Source organism: Polypterus senegalus, chromosome 3 (genome assembly GCF_016835505.1).
Source record: "Polypterus senegalus isolate Bchr_013 chromosome 3, ASM1683550v1, whole genome shotgun sequence".
Taxonomy (NCBI): domain Eukaryota; kingdom Metazoa; phylum Chordata; class Cladistia; order Polypteriformes; family Polypteridae; genus Polypterus; species Polypterus senegalus.
The window spans coordinates 41,812,789-41,822,597 of record NC_053156.1 but is presented as its reverse complement, the minus strand read 5'-3'; positions in this window follow the sequence as shown (position 1 = coordinate 41,822,597).

The window sequence follows — 9,809 nt, the reverse complement described above, 5'->3', positions numbered from 1 at the left end:
TGGCTGAATCATGACATATTCAATTCAATTTGTTTATTTTTGCGTAACACTCCTCACTGAGTGCTGACTCAGATCATTGTAACAAGCACACTATTAAAATGCAATTACAGTTTTACAGATTACTAATTACATAATGAATATGTATAAAGATGCACATTTGTTTAAATACAATATACAACAATATCTGCCTATTAATTAATTTTTAAACTACGGCCATTTGGCAACATTAGAACTTTAGAAAAATTTAGATGAGAACATTTAGCCCAACAAAGCTCAAGAGTCCTACCCACTTAATTCCTCTAAAATAACATCAAGTCTACTTCTGAATGTACCTAGAGTCTTACTGTCTACCACATTGGTTGGTTACTTATTCCATATATTCCAATAGTTTACATTTACTTACATTAAATTTTATCTGACACAAATTTTCCCAAACCTATATGCTGGGAAAATACCTACCTGTATATACTATATCCCAAGCCCCTGAAATGATTCAATGAATTCTAAATTGTGTAGCAATCCACCTAGTTTGGCATCATCTCCAGACTTAGCCAGCTTGTTTTTTATATTCCTATCCAAATCATTTATGTATATTAATAACAGCAGTGGCCTCCAGCACTGACCCCTAAAGGACACCACTGTTAAAAATCACCCAATTTTGTCCCTTGCACCATATCTTTTAGTTTCCTGTGTTTTAGCTAATTTTGTACCTATCTACATACTACATCCTGTACACCCATTTCTTTTACCTTGAAGTCCATCCTCTCGTGTAATAATGCTTTTTGAAAGTCGAAATAATTAACATCATATGCACAACTTTGATTGTATCCTTTTATTGCTTCCTTTTAGAATTCCGACATGTTAGTAAAATGTCTGAACCCATGCTGAGTATTCAGCAAAATGCCTGATCTTACCAAGTGTTGTTCAATTATTTTCTTAATAATTCCTTCAATTAATTTACTTGTGATATATGTTACTCTAACTGGCCTATAGTTACTTGGATCTGCTCAATCATCATTTTATATAACAGGATAATATTTGCCATTTTCCTGTCCACTGGAATTTTCCCATTTTCCCCAGTGTGTAGTGACTCCCTAAAATATGGGCAAAGGGATTATAAATGGACTCATTAACTTCCATAAGCACTCAAGAATAAATATTATTTGGTCCTGGAGCCTCATTTATAAATGGTGTATACACACAAAAATGCTCTGTACACCCGTTTCCACGCTCACATCATGATGTATAAAAACTAAACTTGGCATAAAGCCACTCACATTTTCATGCCAGTTCAATCCCTTGCATACGCAAGTTCTCCGCTCGGTTTTGCAAACTGGCGGCACCCAGCGTCAAAGCAGTGCTACTGTTCCCATGTGGTTTCCCTTTCATGTTTAGATCCACAACTTTGATGCAGCTTTACCAAATGCACTGAAATTAACCACATATCGTTTATTAGTTTAAGGCATCTGATTGTAATCAACTCGTAGCTATACAATGGTGGGCAGAATGGCCAAAGTATTCAAAATACCATTGCTGCTTTAGTGTTGCACCACTCAGAGTATTTAATCCACTGTATCTGAATGTGGAATCACAGCTCTACAGCAGCTGATCGGATTATTGGGATCTAGCACACGCTGCCTCAGCCATACACAGAGTCTATCTGAACTTATTCCATACAGTACGGCAAACTCTTTAGATCCTTTCCTGTAGGGACCTTGCAATTCAGAAACAGTTTCATCCAAAGTGCTCTAAACACACTCAATCAATCCATCAAGTGTTCCTGGTAGAACTGGTTGTACATGTAAGTACAATCACCTCACTGTAAACTTGCACTACAGTTATAATATTACACAACCTGAGCCACTTTATAAAGCATGTACTTACATATGATGATGAATGGCTTGTAAGTCGATTTAGATTTCCAAGCACTATCTTCTTCGAGCTCTTGATACAATTTTTAAGATGAAATTCTGTAAAGTATGTATGCTACATTAGACAGATACATTTTTAACTTAATTTTAATAATGTATATTGTTAATAATTAAGCATGTGAGGACAACGAGTTGGCGCCCTGTTCAGGGATTGTTCCTGCCTTGTGCTGTATGCTTACTGGGATTGGCGCGACCCTGGATGGATAGATGGATGGAATAATTAGACATGCACTATGAAGATAACTCAATGTTCCATAGAAGTTTTGAAGAATCTGCGTTCTAAGCTTAAAGATGGCTTGACATCTATTACAGAGCTGATTGTGTGTCAGTTTGTTACTTGGGGAAAGAAAAGGAAGGACAGGAATTGTGGGTTAGTACGTTTGAGAGAGACAGTACTGCTGCAATATATTATATCGAAGGTCGTGCATAGCGCATCAAGTATCTTAATGGAGGCAAGAACAATCTCTAGACAGGGCACCAGCTTGTCGCTACCACTACTCCATCATGTCCTCATGTTAAACACATGACTTAATACCTATCATTATGAAAATGATATCAAGTATACATCTTAGTATTTAAATTATTCAGAGAGCTGCAATATCATGAATGTAATGTATTCTGTGTCCTGTCACCAGAAGAGAAAGCCCATTGAAGAAGCACATGGTGATTCACACACATAGAATATATAGAAGAACACATAGAATACCAAGTATTTAACATGCTACTTTAGTTAAGATGGGATTTGAGAAACTAGTAAATTAAACAATTTTAAGATGAAGTTTATAACGTTCCGCTGTAATGACAAAATAAACTATGAGATTAAAGTGGAAATTTCGAGATTAAAGTTGACATTTTTACATTTTTTGGATTGAACTTGAACTTTTGAGTTTCTCCACCACTCTGTCACTCGATCATCTTCCATTTGTTGTTCGTATCACTGCATAAGCCAACAAATAGTACGTTTTTCCTTTCCTCTACTTGGTATTCGCTGAAATTCTTCTTTTCCCCTTGTGTTTTTGCCATTGTCTTTTCACAGAACCCAAAACATAAGGGGATATTTATATTGATATGAATATTCAAAGAGACATAATTCTGGAATGAGTCTGGGTGGGGTGACAGATGCACGCACAAGCGATTTATGGAGCTGAAGAACATAGAAGTTGACATACGCACAGATTTATCTGGATTTTTTTTTGCATACACACATTTCCACTTTTGTCCATACGCCATGTTTTAGTGTGAAATCTATGCCTGGCGTTATGCATGAGGCCCCTGGTGATTTGTTTGATTTTAATGCAGTATAAGCCACTGCCTTGACTCAGGACACCCCACTTCCAGTCCCAGCACCAAGAACGACATCACTTCCCCCAGACTTCCTATAAAACCTCACACCTTTTCACTGGAATTCAGTTCTGTTTTAGACTCAGTCTTGTAAACCTGACTAAAACTAAAAAGCATTCACTTTTGCAGCCAGGAAACTGAATTATACGGGTGACTGCCCCAAACCTTGCCATGTCTCTTGTCCCTTCATATTACACTATCTATCTATCTATGTAGACCAATTTGCAATGACCTGTTTTGACTTTGACATTAAAAACTATTTTTTTCTGTTTATCAGTGTCAAAATGCGAAATTATATCCACTCTGATTTAATGTTGTACAAAAATAAAATGAGACAACATCCAAGAAGGTGAATACTATTTTCGGCACTGCATGTCATGTATCTCATTGATCATGATAACTGCATGGAGTACTTTTTGACCTCTCTTTGCTTCATCTTCATTCTATCTCACAAATTATATTTGTCTTAGTGTCAGTCACAACGAAAATTGCCTTTGCTTCTCTCTGGGAATCTTCTAGTATATTTTCTGTCTCTGTCTGTAAATTTTCCTCTTTCTTCCTCTTTCCTCCCCCTTCAGAACTCTCAGCAGTAAGGACAATAGGGCATATGGGTAATACATTGATCACTGGTCAAACAGTTCACGTTTAGAATGTGTGTGGGTGCCCAGTGTTCTTCACTACAGTTCTGATCCTTTGCTTTTTACCTCCTTAGGAGGACTGGAGGAGAGCTGCTCCTCACTTGTGACTCCACTCATTCTCCATTCTGATGCTTGCCAGGTACAGGGGTTGTTAAATGTTGATGCTTAAAACTTGATTTTGCTTTCTCTAGGATGTTGGCACTTTGTGTCTTTACATAAAGATTTGATCAAAAACAACAATTTTGCTTTGGATACAAGCACACTGTGAAAAACAATCAAATCACACCAATATTTTAAGCTCAGCTCTTAATTTAACAGGCTTATTTCTGTAGTGTTGGAGGATCACAGACCATCTAAGAGATCTGAATGGAAACAGAAAAAAAGACAACAAGAACAATGACAACTGTGTAGTTACTGTGTCACTCAACAGTAGGTACTGTACAAGACACTGGTAAGAAACAGGAAATCCTTAGATCACTTAAAGCATGTGTCTATTTGTGGTTGGTGTCAGAGAGATATTTTGATCAAACTCCCATACTTCAGGTCACATGTAAATGTCCTGAGCAGAAACATTTGCTAGTTAATTTAACTCATAACTACTTTAAGAAGATCTTTATGCTTTTGTGAGATTGTTGCATTAATGATGAAGATATTTTAAATTAATGATATTTCATGAGGTGTAGTTTGTAAGGTGATAACCCAGCCACAGGGGAAGATGGATGAGTTTAAATACTTGGGATCAACATTATAGAGTAATGGGGATTGTGGAAAAGAGGTGAAAAAGAGAGTGCAGGCAGGGTGGAATGGGTGAAGAAGAGTGTCAGGAGTAATTTGTGACAGACGAGTATCAGCAAAGAGTGAAAGGGAAGGTCTACAGGACGGTAGTGAGACCAGCTATGTTATATGGGTTGGAGACAGTGGCACTGACCTGAAAGCAGGATACAGAGCTGGAGGTGGCAGAGTTAAAGATGTAATGATTTGCATTGGGTGTGACGAGAATGGACAGGATTAGAAATGAGTACATTAGAGGGTCAGCTCAAGTTGGATGGTTTGGAGATAAAGTCAGAGAGGCGAGATTGCGTTGGTTTGGACATGTGCAGAGGAGAGATGCTGGGTATATTGGGAGAAGGATGTTAAAGATAGAGCTGCTAGGTAAGAGGGAAAGAGGAAGGTCTAAGAGAAGGTTTCTGGATGCGGTGAGAGTGGACATGCAGGTGGTGGGTGTCACAGAGCAAGATGCAGAGGACAGAAAGATATTTGAAGAAGATGATCCGTTGTGGCAACCCCTAACAGGAGCAGCCAAAAGAAGAAGAAAAAGTGGGTAAGGTAACGTTGGAAGGTGAATATATTATTATTTAGGGACAAACGTGGATCAAAGGGCAAACTCTTTGACCCTGCAGAAGTAGGAAATTTCAAGAACACTTTGTCAAGGACTGCACAGAAATAGATACTGTTGTGGTATTATGGTCCAGAATCCCCTGTGATTGTCCAGGGGAATGACATGTTGTGACAAAATAAATGTTGTGGTGCCAACCCAGCTGTCCCCATTTACTTCCAAAATAATATTAGAAATAAAAACACAATGGTGATAGGATACCAACAAAGGATAGCCTCCTTATTAATCAGGGCAAAGTAATCTTGTTTCAAGTGATAAAGGAGCCCCTTTCTAGTCGGTTGCTCGGTAATGAATTGACACATCTTTCTGAGTGGTCATGCTTTATGGCTCAAAGGCCGGAAGGAGCTGAGTCAGTTGCCCTCACTGGGGTTGTTTGTTGGTATTATGGAGGAAAAGGAAGATAACATAGTTGGGAGGCTTGGGTTCAAACAACATACTTGTGAGGAACTCGAAGGGAGGCCCTCTGACACGCATGTGTGACACCTACACCAGTAAGTAGTTTTATGAATAAAGAAGTGCATAGAACACAAGCTATTATCTGCTGAGCAGTGGAAAAAGGTAATCTGATTAGACAAGTCATCCTTCACCTTTTTCTTAACAATCACTGTTGTGGTAGACACTAAGTCTATAGACCCAAGTGCTTGCGTCTCATAGTGAAAGGTTATGGTGACTATCCAATGGTTTTGGGTGGACTGTTTATATTTACTTGTTCTCAATATAAATGACAATGAAAACAAAACAGTTTTGAATAATCACTTGAAGTCAATGGTGAAGTCCTAATGGTAGTAGAATTTTCAAGAATGCTAAGAGACACAAGGGGTCAATGAATAGTTCGAAAAGCACGTTAACAGTGTAACCCATATACCATTACTACATTAATTCAGGGTTTCTACTTGTGGGGTCGGGTGTGGTTTGGTCTGGGCACTAGTCCACCAAAGGGCTCACTCAACACATAATCAGATTTATGCTAAAAGAGGGGCTGAAATATAATCTTCTTTCAACCTAACTTTTAAGTGTTTGGTGGTGTGGGAAGAAGTGCTATTGGAAAACCGAGACAGACATAGAGAGAATGTGCCAACTCCACCTGGACAACAGCTGGGTGCAAGATTCAAATTCTGAATGCTGGCTCTCTTAAGCATGACTGGGTGTGTTCCTGCCCAGATCATAATTAATGACTTAGAGTCTAGTGTGTCAGTTAAACTGTGTTTTCTTCATCCCTGTGCCCATCCTTTCCCACTCATAACCTCTTATCTACACATTTGCTCTAACATTGCCTCCCAGCAGTGTTATTCATTTAATACATTGACGGCTGACTACAGCTTGGGAAACTCTACTGTTCTATTTGCCAGTTTTTTCAAATTTTAAAGAACACACATTTCTTATTGTGTGTTTTGCTCAATAACAAAATTCATTTTATCAGTATATTAAAATAACATCCAAATTTTATATTGACATCAGGAACAAATTGTCACTATTGCCGTCAATGTGTTAAGGGAATTTCCACTATTTTAAGGCTTGCATACCAAGCAAAGGCACTTTCTACACCTCTTTTGCTAATGCAGAGTTATAAGTAGTTGCTATCTATCCTGGATTGAACTGGCAAAAGTAGAGGTTATGTTAATATAGATATGGCATTCTCATTGTGTGTTGTGACCTCCCTCCCATGCTTGTATCTGCTCTACTGCCATGTTTTTATAGATCTCTTTGCTGCAGATTGATACTGTGTACTGGTACTCTGATATTCTCTGCTGTCTTTTCTGGTTCTTTTGCGATGGCGATTTGTGCCACCACCACCTGATCAAGGCAGCATGAAGCCCCCTGAAATAATGGAATTAAGGCGGATGTCTCAGCCGTCCACAAGGCCAACTTCAACATATGAAGCATGAAAACAAAAAAGACTGATTTTGCAACTTTCATGTTAGGTAGAATGCCCAGTGGAGCCCAGCTAGGTGGTCTTTTGACCTTGGAACACCTGCAGATTTTTTCTGGATTTTTTTTTCTGTTCTCCCAGGCCGTGTGACGTTACCTTGTTTTGTTGTTAGTTATTCTTTAATATTATTGATTAATCTTAATTGTTTTTCTTTTCTTGTAACTTTATCTTTGTTATCTTGGAAAACACTTTGAGCTACATCATTGTATAAAATTATGCTATATAAATAAATCTTGTTGTTGTATGTTCACACACCCCCATGAAAGAGGTATACTCTAGACAACATAAACCTCCCATGTTGTGTGTTTGTTCTCGATCGACATGCTCCAAAGCACTCTAGGCAAGCACTGTATATCATCTGGGACAGTGGAAAGTCCTGGGTACAGTGCAGGAGCCAAGATTGTATGTCACTGGACAGTGGGGTCAGTTATTTGACCAATTATCTCCTTAATTGAATCAAAATAAAAGCCATATCGATGAACCTTCCCAATTAGTGAAGCCACTGAAGCAAATACACATTTAGTGGGGACAACAAGTAGGAATGTTTCGTCATGATATTTATTCTGGCACACAATCACCTATACAATTATAGTTAACCATAATAATAACCATACCTTAATGTATCAAATAATATATGTAAAACCATTTCAAAGCAAATTTAGTAGACTATACTATGCCCTCAAAATAATTTTGTCCACTCTGGGGTTTACACCCCTGTATCAAATCCAGTCCTAAGGAGGGCCTATGCAGAATTAATCCAAGCAGCACAGGATCTACGACAGGATCCAATAGTGGACAAAGTGCTAAATGATACGTGTTTTACTTTATTGAAGTTTTCATTCAGGTTCAGAACTAACTGCATGAGCTTGTATCAAACTATATGAAAAGTTACAACATAAAAGGGAAATAGTACAAAAATATTTCCTGTTTTTGTAAATAAATACAAGCTCAGCTTCTTTAATATTATATGTCATTTAGCATGAAACAGACAGAAGAAACATAAAGAGAAGTGCTCTTTGTAATAACAATTTATTAGCTGTTCAAGATGGCAACAAGTGAGAGAATCATTGCACATTTTAGGAAAAGCACAGCACAATCTCCTCTGTAAAAAGTAATGAATTGAATTGAATCTATTCTGCATTTTACTGAGATTTAAAAATCTAATTTCTCAGTAAAATATAGAAGACTAGGGGGCTTCACCCCCTGCTCGCTTCACTCAGCAACCCAGGACCTGTGCTATGTGCCACCCACTTCACGTCTCTGCCACTCGCATATGTGGATTTTACTTTCACTAAACAACAAATCTTTTAATTCTCGTGGATACGCCTCTTCATTGGGAAGAAACACTACTTTTCCCTGATGGCAACACGAATTGGACGATCTAGAAGTCTACAGGTTCTACAAGTTAAATCCAAACAATATATTTAAACTCTTTTCACTGTTCCGTTATTTCACCAAATAATAATTTCCATTTGTTTGCGCTAATGTGATCTTTAATATCGTTTTTTTGAGACTTTCGAATTTTAGTACTTTCATAATCTCTAACCTGCTCTGCATGTGTATCATGCCAACATTTTAAAATTCTTTACGATGTTCTACTTTGTAATCTACTCTTAGACTTTTATTTCTGGCCCCGGGCAGGGTTAAATCTCTTGGCACAAAGTCTCGTCTCGCGGGATGTGAAAGTATCTCTCTGAAAAAGTCACGTCTCGTCCCAGGTTAAAAAGTCTTGTCTCATCCCAGGATTTTTTTATTATAATAGGAAGACATTGAAGAGCTATACATGCTCTTGGTGCGCTCAATTGTCGAGTGCAACTTAAGATTCCTCAAATGCAGGTGGCAGAGTCTCTTTTGTGTCAGATGAGGGGCTGTTCTACCAGCCAATCAGGTTTTACAGCATTATGGCTGCCTATGCATGAGGTTGGTCAGCATGATCCATAAATGGATGTTTTAGACCGGCGTTTGAGGTGTGTTCATATGTGCACATTTACAAGGTAACTGATTTATGAAAGTTAAAATTCCATAGAAATGTACATATGCCAGGTTTTACTAATCTGATTTTATTTTTGTTTCTGTATTCACCTCTTCATTTGGAATGCAGATATTTGTATGCTTGAATCCACATAAGGTTTGATAAATGAGGCCTCAGGAGACAAAACAGAAAGGGGTGGTGATCTCAAGATCAAACATGCTAGTTAGACCCCTGTAGGTCCTAAGAGTCTTAGGCTAGTTGGATAGCTGTTTAATCACCTCAGTACTGCCCTCACCACTCCACAGAAGAATCACCCTGTGACAAATCCACTCCCTTGACCCCTGAGACTGCCATGGGTCCTACTCAATAGTTCTGATAGTTCTGTCTCTTATGTGTTTCCTTAATCTGATCTCAGTCTGATGAGTGGTGGTTTAGAAGATTCCACATATCCATTAATTTCTTGAGCTCACTGAACACATTGTACCATTTCCTCTGCTAGTGTTTTAAAGGCAAAAAGGATGAACTGTGTGAAAAAAGGCAATATTATATACTGTAACCCATATGGCATTACTGGAGAGAGCGCTGCAGTTGTACAGTCATT